The following is a 7,971-nucleotide window of genomic DNA, read 5'->3' on the forward strand; positions in this document are numbered from 1 at the left end:
AAATGGTGTATGGGTTGATCTTGAATATGCTTGACTTGTCCATCTACACCTGTGTGAGTAGTAGTCTAATGCTTTTTATCAACCAGGTGCGCTGCCTGCAGTAGATAAAATCTGTGCACGGAACCCTCACGTGCAGCCAGAATGGGGCCTTTATCCATTGTCTCCGGAACTCTCACGTGTCACAATGAGCTCCGGAACTCTCACGTGTCACAATGGGCTCCGGAACTCTCACGTGTCACAATGCACTGCCTGCAGTAGATAGAATCTGTGCACGGAACCCTCTCGTGCAGCCACAATATGCTTTTGTCCATTGTCTTCAGAACCATCACGTGTCACAATGGGCCCTTGTCCTATAAAAGGCAGTGTAATGGCCGCCGTCTTCAGTCTGCTGCTGGAGCAGCAGCAGACCACATGGTAGGGGGGTCTACACCCAGCTTCAGGAGATCCTAATCACCACACACAGCGCAGATTAATCCCATAAAAAATTACCTTTATTAATATACATTAAAAACAGTAAATCGAAACAGGTGCAGAGGGACGCCCCCTGAGGAAGGAGCTGGTCTGTGGCTCCGAAACGCGTGTTGGGGTGGGCTCTGGGTCCCCCACTGCTGAGCATACCAGGTAATGTGTGTTATTTTGCTTTGCTACACTTCTCTGCCTATTGGATATCGGGTCATAGTACCAGTGTTTTGTATATCTTTTGCCCATATTTATGGATTGATATCCTATAACATTTGAGTATGGTGTGCTTTGGCTGTGGGTGGTGCCTTGGGCCCTCTGCTTTATGTACTGCCACTTAGTGCTGTATTATCCATACCTGTGTCCCTCTGCACCTGTTTCGATTTACTGTTTTTAATGTATATTAATAAAGGTAATTTTTTATGGGATGAATCTGCGCTGTGTGTGGTGATTAGGATAACTGTTATGTTTGCAGCTGTCCCTTTATGGTCCTTGGCATACATACAGGGGGTGTCTTATTTGACTTCTATTTATGTCTCCATATAATAGACTATAATTTTTCCCTGTATGTAAAATGCAAGTTACAACTTTATTGTCTGTCCAGCTTCAGGAGAGCTGGGAAGACAACTGCTCGCCTGTCTGTTTTTTGAATTTCCCTCTCGCCCACCCTCTTTCTCGCACTCAGTTGCACACTTTAGAACAAAAGTGGGATGGAGGGTATGTTAAAATAGGTGGAGTTATGCAGATTCAAACACATTGTGCACAGCTTGAACACACACACACAGAACTGTCATTGAGAATGCATCCAGAGTTTCTGGAAATGTCTTCCCCGCGGCAATCTTTTGCTCTGTCTCCACAATGGGTGTCAGTTTTAGGCCTTGGTATGGCAGAAGTGGCAAACTATTTCTGGTTATCGCTTCTCGTTTTGGCTAAGACCAAGTGGTTTATTCCAGAAGGTCTGACCTGTAGGTGCTTTGGTACCCCTTCCATCGGCCTGGTGCGATCGTCTCTCTTCGGGGAGACTTCACCCACCTGCTGCTATTGGGGGAAGGGTCTAGTCTGGAGCAACTAGCAGTGATCAAATAGGCGGATGTCTGTGTCTTCTGGCCTGAAATTGCTAGAGAGATAAGACAAGATGCCAGGTGAGATCAATTACGCATTGGGGGAGACCCAGATGAGGAATACCATTCTTATCGAGGTGGACGAAAGACATCAGGAAATGAAGAATCTGCTGTACATCACCAATACCGTCCTTTTGGGTGTTCTGTGTGTGAAGCCAGGCGAGATCTTTTGCTTCCAGGATCAAGAACAAAAGGGTATTTATACATTGATTTTTTCTAATGCCTCTGTTTGCAAGACAGTTCAACACTATGCCCGGCTGCATGCCAACGATGAGAGCCTGGACGGTCTGAGGTTTTGCCTTCTCTACACTGGAGTAGAGGTCCAGATAACGGTACACTGTTATAACCCTTTTGTTTCCTTGGAAGACATAGAGACTTTCCTTAAGAAGTATTGTACTGTTGTCACCTATACCGGACCAGTCTTTAACCGGGTTGGTTATTGGAACGGGAAGAGGAAATTCATGGTGCAATTTAAAAAGGATGAAGAGAGCTATGGTGGTGAGGCGCACCCTCCTTCCAGCTTTCGTATTGGGAAAGGTAGAGGGTACCTTTTCTACGCTGCCATGCCTTTCTTTTGCAGGAAATGTGGTGTTTTCGGCCATGTCCAGGCTGACTGCAAGGAGACCCGACCCCGATGTAAGAACTGTAACCAACTGGGTCACAAAACCAAGGACTGTGAGGCAGAACGGACCTGCAATTTGTGTGGCGGAAAAGGTCATGTCTTTAGGGGGTGTCCCAGCCGGGCCCACCCTAAGAGCTGGGCAGATGCAGTTCGACAGGTGAGGTTTCTGCGGTCCCCTTCTTCGGAGGAGGTTGCTTTTAAGACCCTTGTATCCCAGGCTGTCCCGAATGGGGCACCTGGATTGAGGTTGCCTGTACCCCCCGACAGGGACCTCAGGAAGGGCGAGCGAAAACAGTGGGCAGAGCTCATCTCCGGATTGTCCATGACAAAATCCCCTTGCAATACCATCTGCAAGTCCTGGTAATGCTCACTGTAGGCCAAGCCTTGGGGATGGGCTGGAGCCACTAATGTTAACCCAAAGGAATCCTAGTGCGGGCCCCAAGGGGATAGATGGCACAATACGCACTCTGTTGAGTGTTAAAAATAAGGGCAAGGCAAAGGGCATGGATGATGGGCCCAAAAGTGTGCCTGTAAAAGGGCCCATCGTCCAAGCCCCCAAATTTATTCACAGGATTTCGCAGGATGAGATGGAACAGACGAGTCTGGTAAAGTTCCAGGAGAGTCCTGACCAAAGCATCTCTGAGATGATGGATATGTCAGAGTTAAGGAAGCGGATGGCCTCACAGAGCCAGGAGAATGGCCATCAACAGTAGTCCAGGATCCAGTGGTTCACCTACAGGGTCCTTCTGCCATGTGTTCCAGAGGTCTGGAGGGTTCGAGGGATGCTGCTTGCAGCCATGATGACAGCACCAAGGATCAGGAAACAAAGGGGAAAAAGGTCAAGAGGGGAAGCCTCAACGTGAGAAGGAGAATATCTTACACAAGCTCTGGAGAAGATTTTGCCAGTTGGGAGGCACGCCATGTTTCTGTCTCCCCAATGGCCAATAAAGGGGAATTCATGTCCCTGGAGGAGGTGGTGAGGGATTCCAACCTTATTCAAGACTGTAACAGTGAGAATGATAATTTGCCACCTTGACTTTAAAAAATGGTTCCGCTTTGCGTACTCTCACTTAATGTGAGATCCCTTAAGAGTCCAAGTAGAAGGGCTGCTTTATTTGATTATATTGGTTCTCTATCATTTGACTTTTGTCTTTTGCAGGAATGTGGCATACTGAATAGTGTGGACTATATCTGCCTCAAAAGGGACTGGCATTACGGTCAGTCCATTTGGTCAGGTGCTAATGACAACCGCTCAGCAGGAGTGGGGCTATTGTGTAAGGGTCAAAACATCACTATTATATCAGTGACCAAAATAATGCCCGGTAGAGCAATTTTAGTTCATGTGAATTTCAATAGTTATGTATTCCATATTTTAAATGTGTACGCTTCTCCTTCTAAACAAGAAAGATCTAAACTGTTGGAAATCCTGCCCTTGTTCTGTGTGGGGTCGTCTCCTCTGCTGATAGGTGGTGATTTCAATTATGTTATTGCAGGAGAGCGCCGGCGGGGAGGTGACCTCAACAGGAAAAATGATAAGACTGCTTACCAGCTTAAAAATTTTCGAATTGATTTTAAATTAAAAGATGCCTGGAGTGATCTCAGTTCTAGAGACCAGGGTGATACATGGTCCGGGCGGGGAGTGAACTCCAGGATTGATTATATCTTTTTTATCAGAGGGTTTTAAACTGGCAGATTTTAAGCTTTTTACCAATGTTTTCTCAGATCACAAGCTCTTATCTATAGATTCAGAAATAATTGGTGAAGCCAGAACAAAAAGAGGTGAGTGGAGGCTTAATACCACTCTACTAGATGACCCTCAAATGTGTCAAAGCTTTGTGTGTGTTAGGAGTCGAGTTTCCTCTGCTGCACAGGGGGAATCTCGATCCGTCTCCGCTGCGGTCTCCCATTCTCCTCCAGCCGCAGTGGAGTCTGCTCAGCAGGGACGTCGCTCCCAGTGTCTTGCTCGCTCTCACTCTGTACAGAGAGTTACAGTACCGTCACACTATACGATTTACCTACGATCACGACCAGCGATATGACCTGGCCGTGATCGTAGGTAAATCGTAGTGTCACAGACAGCTCTCCAGCGACCAACGATGCCGAGGTCCCTGGGTAACCAGGGTAAACATCGGGTAACTAAGCGCAGGACCGCGCTTAGTAACCCGATGTTTACCCTGGTTACAAACGTAAAACTAAAAAAAAACAAACAGCACATACTTACATCTGGTGTCCGTCAGGTCCCTTGCAGTCTGCTTCCCGCACTGTGACTGCCGGCCGTAAAGTGAAAGTGAAAGCACATCACACACACCGATCTAGCGATGACAGCGGGAGATCCAGCGATGAAAGAAAGTTCCATACGATCTGCTACGACGTACGATTCTCAGCAGGATCCCTGATCGCTGCTGCGTGTCAGACACAGCGATATCGTAACGATATCGCTGGAACGTCACGAATCGTACCGTCGTAGCGATCTAAATGGTATAGTGTGATGGTACCCTTACTGCTGCTTCTTCAGCTCCTGCCATTAAAGTCAGTGCTGGTCAGCGGCGAGCGGACTTCCCTGGGACTAAGTCCTTGTTTGCGCACACTGAGCATGCCCAGAGCAAGATCTCCCGTTGGAGATCGAGGGTCATGTGCTCTGGCTCTGCAGCGCATTCCATTGGTCCTCTTGGCAGGTCTTGGAAGGGCAAAGTCTCTGTGACCACTTCCTGTCCTGCAATTATATAAACTGCGCATGACCGCACGGCCATGCGCTAGTGTACAATTGAATACGTGTGTTTGTTGTGAGTGCAAGTCATTCATTAAATACCCCTACCCTATTGTATGACTGTTCGCGTATGGAGTATGGCTGCTATCTAGCGCCCGACAAATCACTCAACGTGTCACACACGTATCAGCGTCTATTGCTGTGACCGCCAGTGCGGCGCCACGCGCCAGTAGTGCGCTTCCTGACCCATCTCTGGGTGCTTAGTGGTGCCTGCCAGCACGGCACAGTTCGCACTTCGGTGCTCTAATTATAAGAGTTGCCTTACACACCCTGTTGCGGTGTTGTGTCAGCAAGTGGTCTAATCGGACTTCAATCCTAGTTGGGGTTAAGTTCGCTGACTGCTTGCTCGCCTTCTATGTGCGGTACCGCGATCCTGTGATGCAACAGGATCGCTTCCTTCACGTTGGGTGAAGTTTAACCCACGCGAGTATACTTATGAGTACCGCCATATAGTCCGTCATTACTCAGCAGCAGGTTCCATCTCTGCACGGTGGACCCCGGGCTACGAACGCACCGTACACTATCAGTCTTATTATTTGGTGCGTTCCGCTAGCCCTAACATTACACTAGCGCCAGGGTCTGGCTAGTGATGACGGACAAACAGCAATCCCTGCGGTATATACAGCAGCTGGAGGGTAGGTTGGCGGCTCTCGAGAGCGCAACCTCAGCTGTGGATGTTACCGCAGTTGCTGTACAGGCTGCCAGCGTGGCTGCAGCAACTTTGTCCATTGCCACCCCTGTTCCGACATTTTCTCGCCTCCCGCTGCCAGAAAAATTTTCTGGTAATAGCAAATTTTGTAGGGGATTCGTGAGTCAGTGCTCTATTCATCTCGAGCTTCTGGCTGCACGTTTCCCCACAGAGCGGGCTAAGGTGGGATTTATTGTGTCTCTATTGTCGGACAGGGCCATGGAATGGGCTACGCCGCTGTGGGAGCGTGGCGATCATGTGGTGCAGAGTGCTCCTCTGTTTTTGAGCACTTTAAAACAGGTCTTTTTAGGACCTCAAGTCACCCATGACACTGCGCTCCAACTGCTGGCATTAACTCAGGGTGAGTCATTGGTCAGTCATTTTGCCGTCCAATTCCGCACCTTAGCATCTGAGCTGGAATGGTCGGATAAAGCTCTTATCCCCATATTTTGGAGGGGCTTGGCTGACCATGTAAAGGACGCTCTGGCCACTAGGGAGATTCCTGCCACACTGGAGGAGTTAATAACAGTCTCCACTCGAATTGACCTCCGTTTTAACGAGCGGAGGTTAGAGCGAGCCCAGTGTAGGCAGAGGTTTCGGCTGGCTCCTACTTTCGCCAAACCTCTGGAATCTCCGGTCCTGGTTCCTGAGTCACATGAGGCCAGGGAAGTGTCACAAGCGGGACCTAAGTCCCGGACCGCTTGTGCACTCAGGGTCTGTCATGTTTGCCAGCAGTCTGGACATTTAGCCACCAGATGTCCTCAGCGGTCGAGGAAACGTCAGCGTCTAGTGGTCGTAGGTGGAGGTACACTAGACACGGCGACGTTTGCCTCTAAATTGTCCTTTAAGGGGACAATTACTATAGACTCATTCTCCCACTCGGTAGAGCTCTGCGTGGATTCTGGAGCGGAGGGCAATTTTATGTCTTCTGCCTTCGCCCAACGCCACGCAATACCTCTGGTTATGCTAGCTCAACCTGTAACGGTACGAGTGGTGAATGGGTCGACTCTGCCCTCACAGATAACTCACCAGACCATCCCTTTTACTCTGTCCATGTCGCCATCTCATCAGGAGATTATTTCTCTGCTCGTCATTCCAGAGGGAATTGATGAGGTCCTGTTGGGAATACCTTGGCTACGGTACCACACTCCTCATATCGAGTGGTCCTCAGGCAGAATTCTGGGATGGGGTGAATCTTGTGGGGGTAGGTGTCAGAGGGAGTGCGTTCAGGTAGCTACAACTGAGGTACCCGCAGATCTTTCCTCTCTCCCCAAGCAGTATTGGTCGTATGCAGACGTATTCTCCAAAAAGGCGGCGGAGACCCTTCCGCCCCATCGCCCCTATGACTGTCCTATTGACCTCTTGCCTGGTGCTGAGCCTCCCCGGGGTCGAGTCTATCCGCTATCTCTCCCGGAGACGGAGGCAATGTCACAGTACATCCAGGAAAATCTGGCAAGAGGGTTCATCAGGAAGTCAGTGTCACCTGCTGTGGCAGGGTTCTTCTTCGTGCAGAAGAAGAGTGGGGAATTGCGTCCATGCATAGACTACAGGGGTCTTAACGCCATCACCGTTAAGAATAAATACCCTTTGCCTTTGATATCTGAACTGTTCGATAGGCTTCGGGGAGCAAGGGTATTTACTAAATTAGATCTGCGGGGTGCTTATAACCTGATTCGCATCCGTGAGGGGGACGAATGGAAGACGGCTTTTAACACCAGGGATGGGCACTATGAATATCTGGTGATGCCCTTTGGGCTCTGTAATGCCCCAGCCATTTTCCAAGACTTTGTGAACGATATCTTCCGGGATATGCTTTCCACCTTGGTCGTAGTCTATCTGGATGATATTCTCATCTACTCTCCAGATATTGACTCCCACCGGAGAGATGTTTGCAAAGTCTTCGACCTCCTACGGGCAAATTCCCTCTATGCCAAGTTGGAGAAGTGTATGTTTGAGCAGGAGTCCTTACCTTTCCTAGGCTACATCATCTCAGCCCAGGGATTGGCTATGGATCCTGCCAAACTACAGGCTGTGATGGACTGGCAGGAACCCCATTCTCTTAAAGCGGTGCAGCGCTTTATGGGGTTCATCAATTATTATCGCCAGTTCATCCCGCATTTCTCAACTTTGGTAGCTCCCTTGGTTGCCCTCACCAAGAAGGGGGCGAATCCCAAATTGTGGTCTGAGGAGGTCTCCAAGGCCTTTATCTCTATAAAGTCACACTTCGCTAGCGCTCCCATTCTTCATCGCCCCGATGTTGATAAGCCATTTATCATGGAGGTGGATGCCTCTTCTGTTGGTGCTGGAGCAGTCC

The sequence above is a fragment of the Ranitomeya imitator genome, chromosome 2 (assembly GCF_032444005.1).
Source record: "Ranitomeya imitator isolate aRanImi1 chromosome 2, aRanImi1.pri, whole genome shotgun sequence".
In the NCBI taxonomy this organism is placed as follows: domain Eukaryota; kingdom Metazoa; phylum Chordata; class Amphibia; order Anura; family Dendrobatidae; genus Ranitomeya; species Ranitomeya imitator.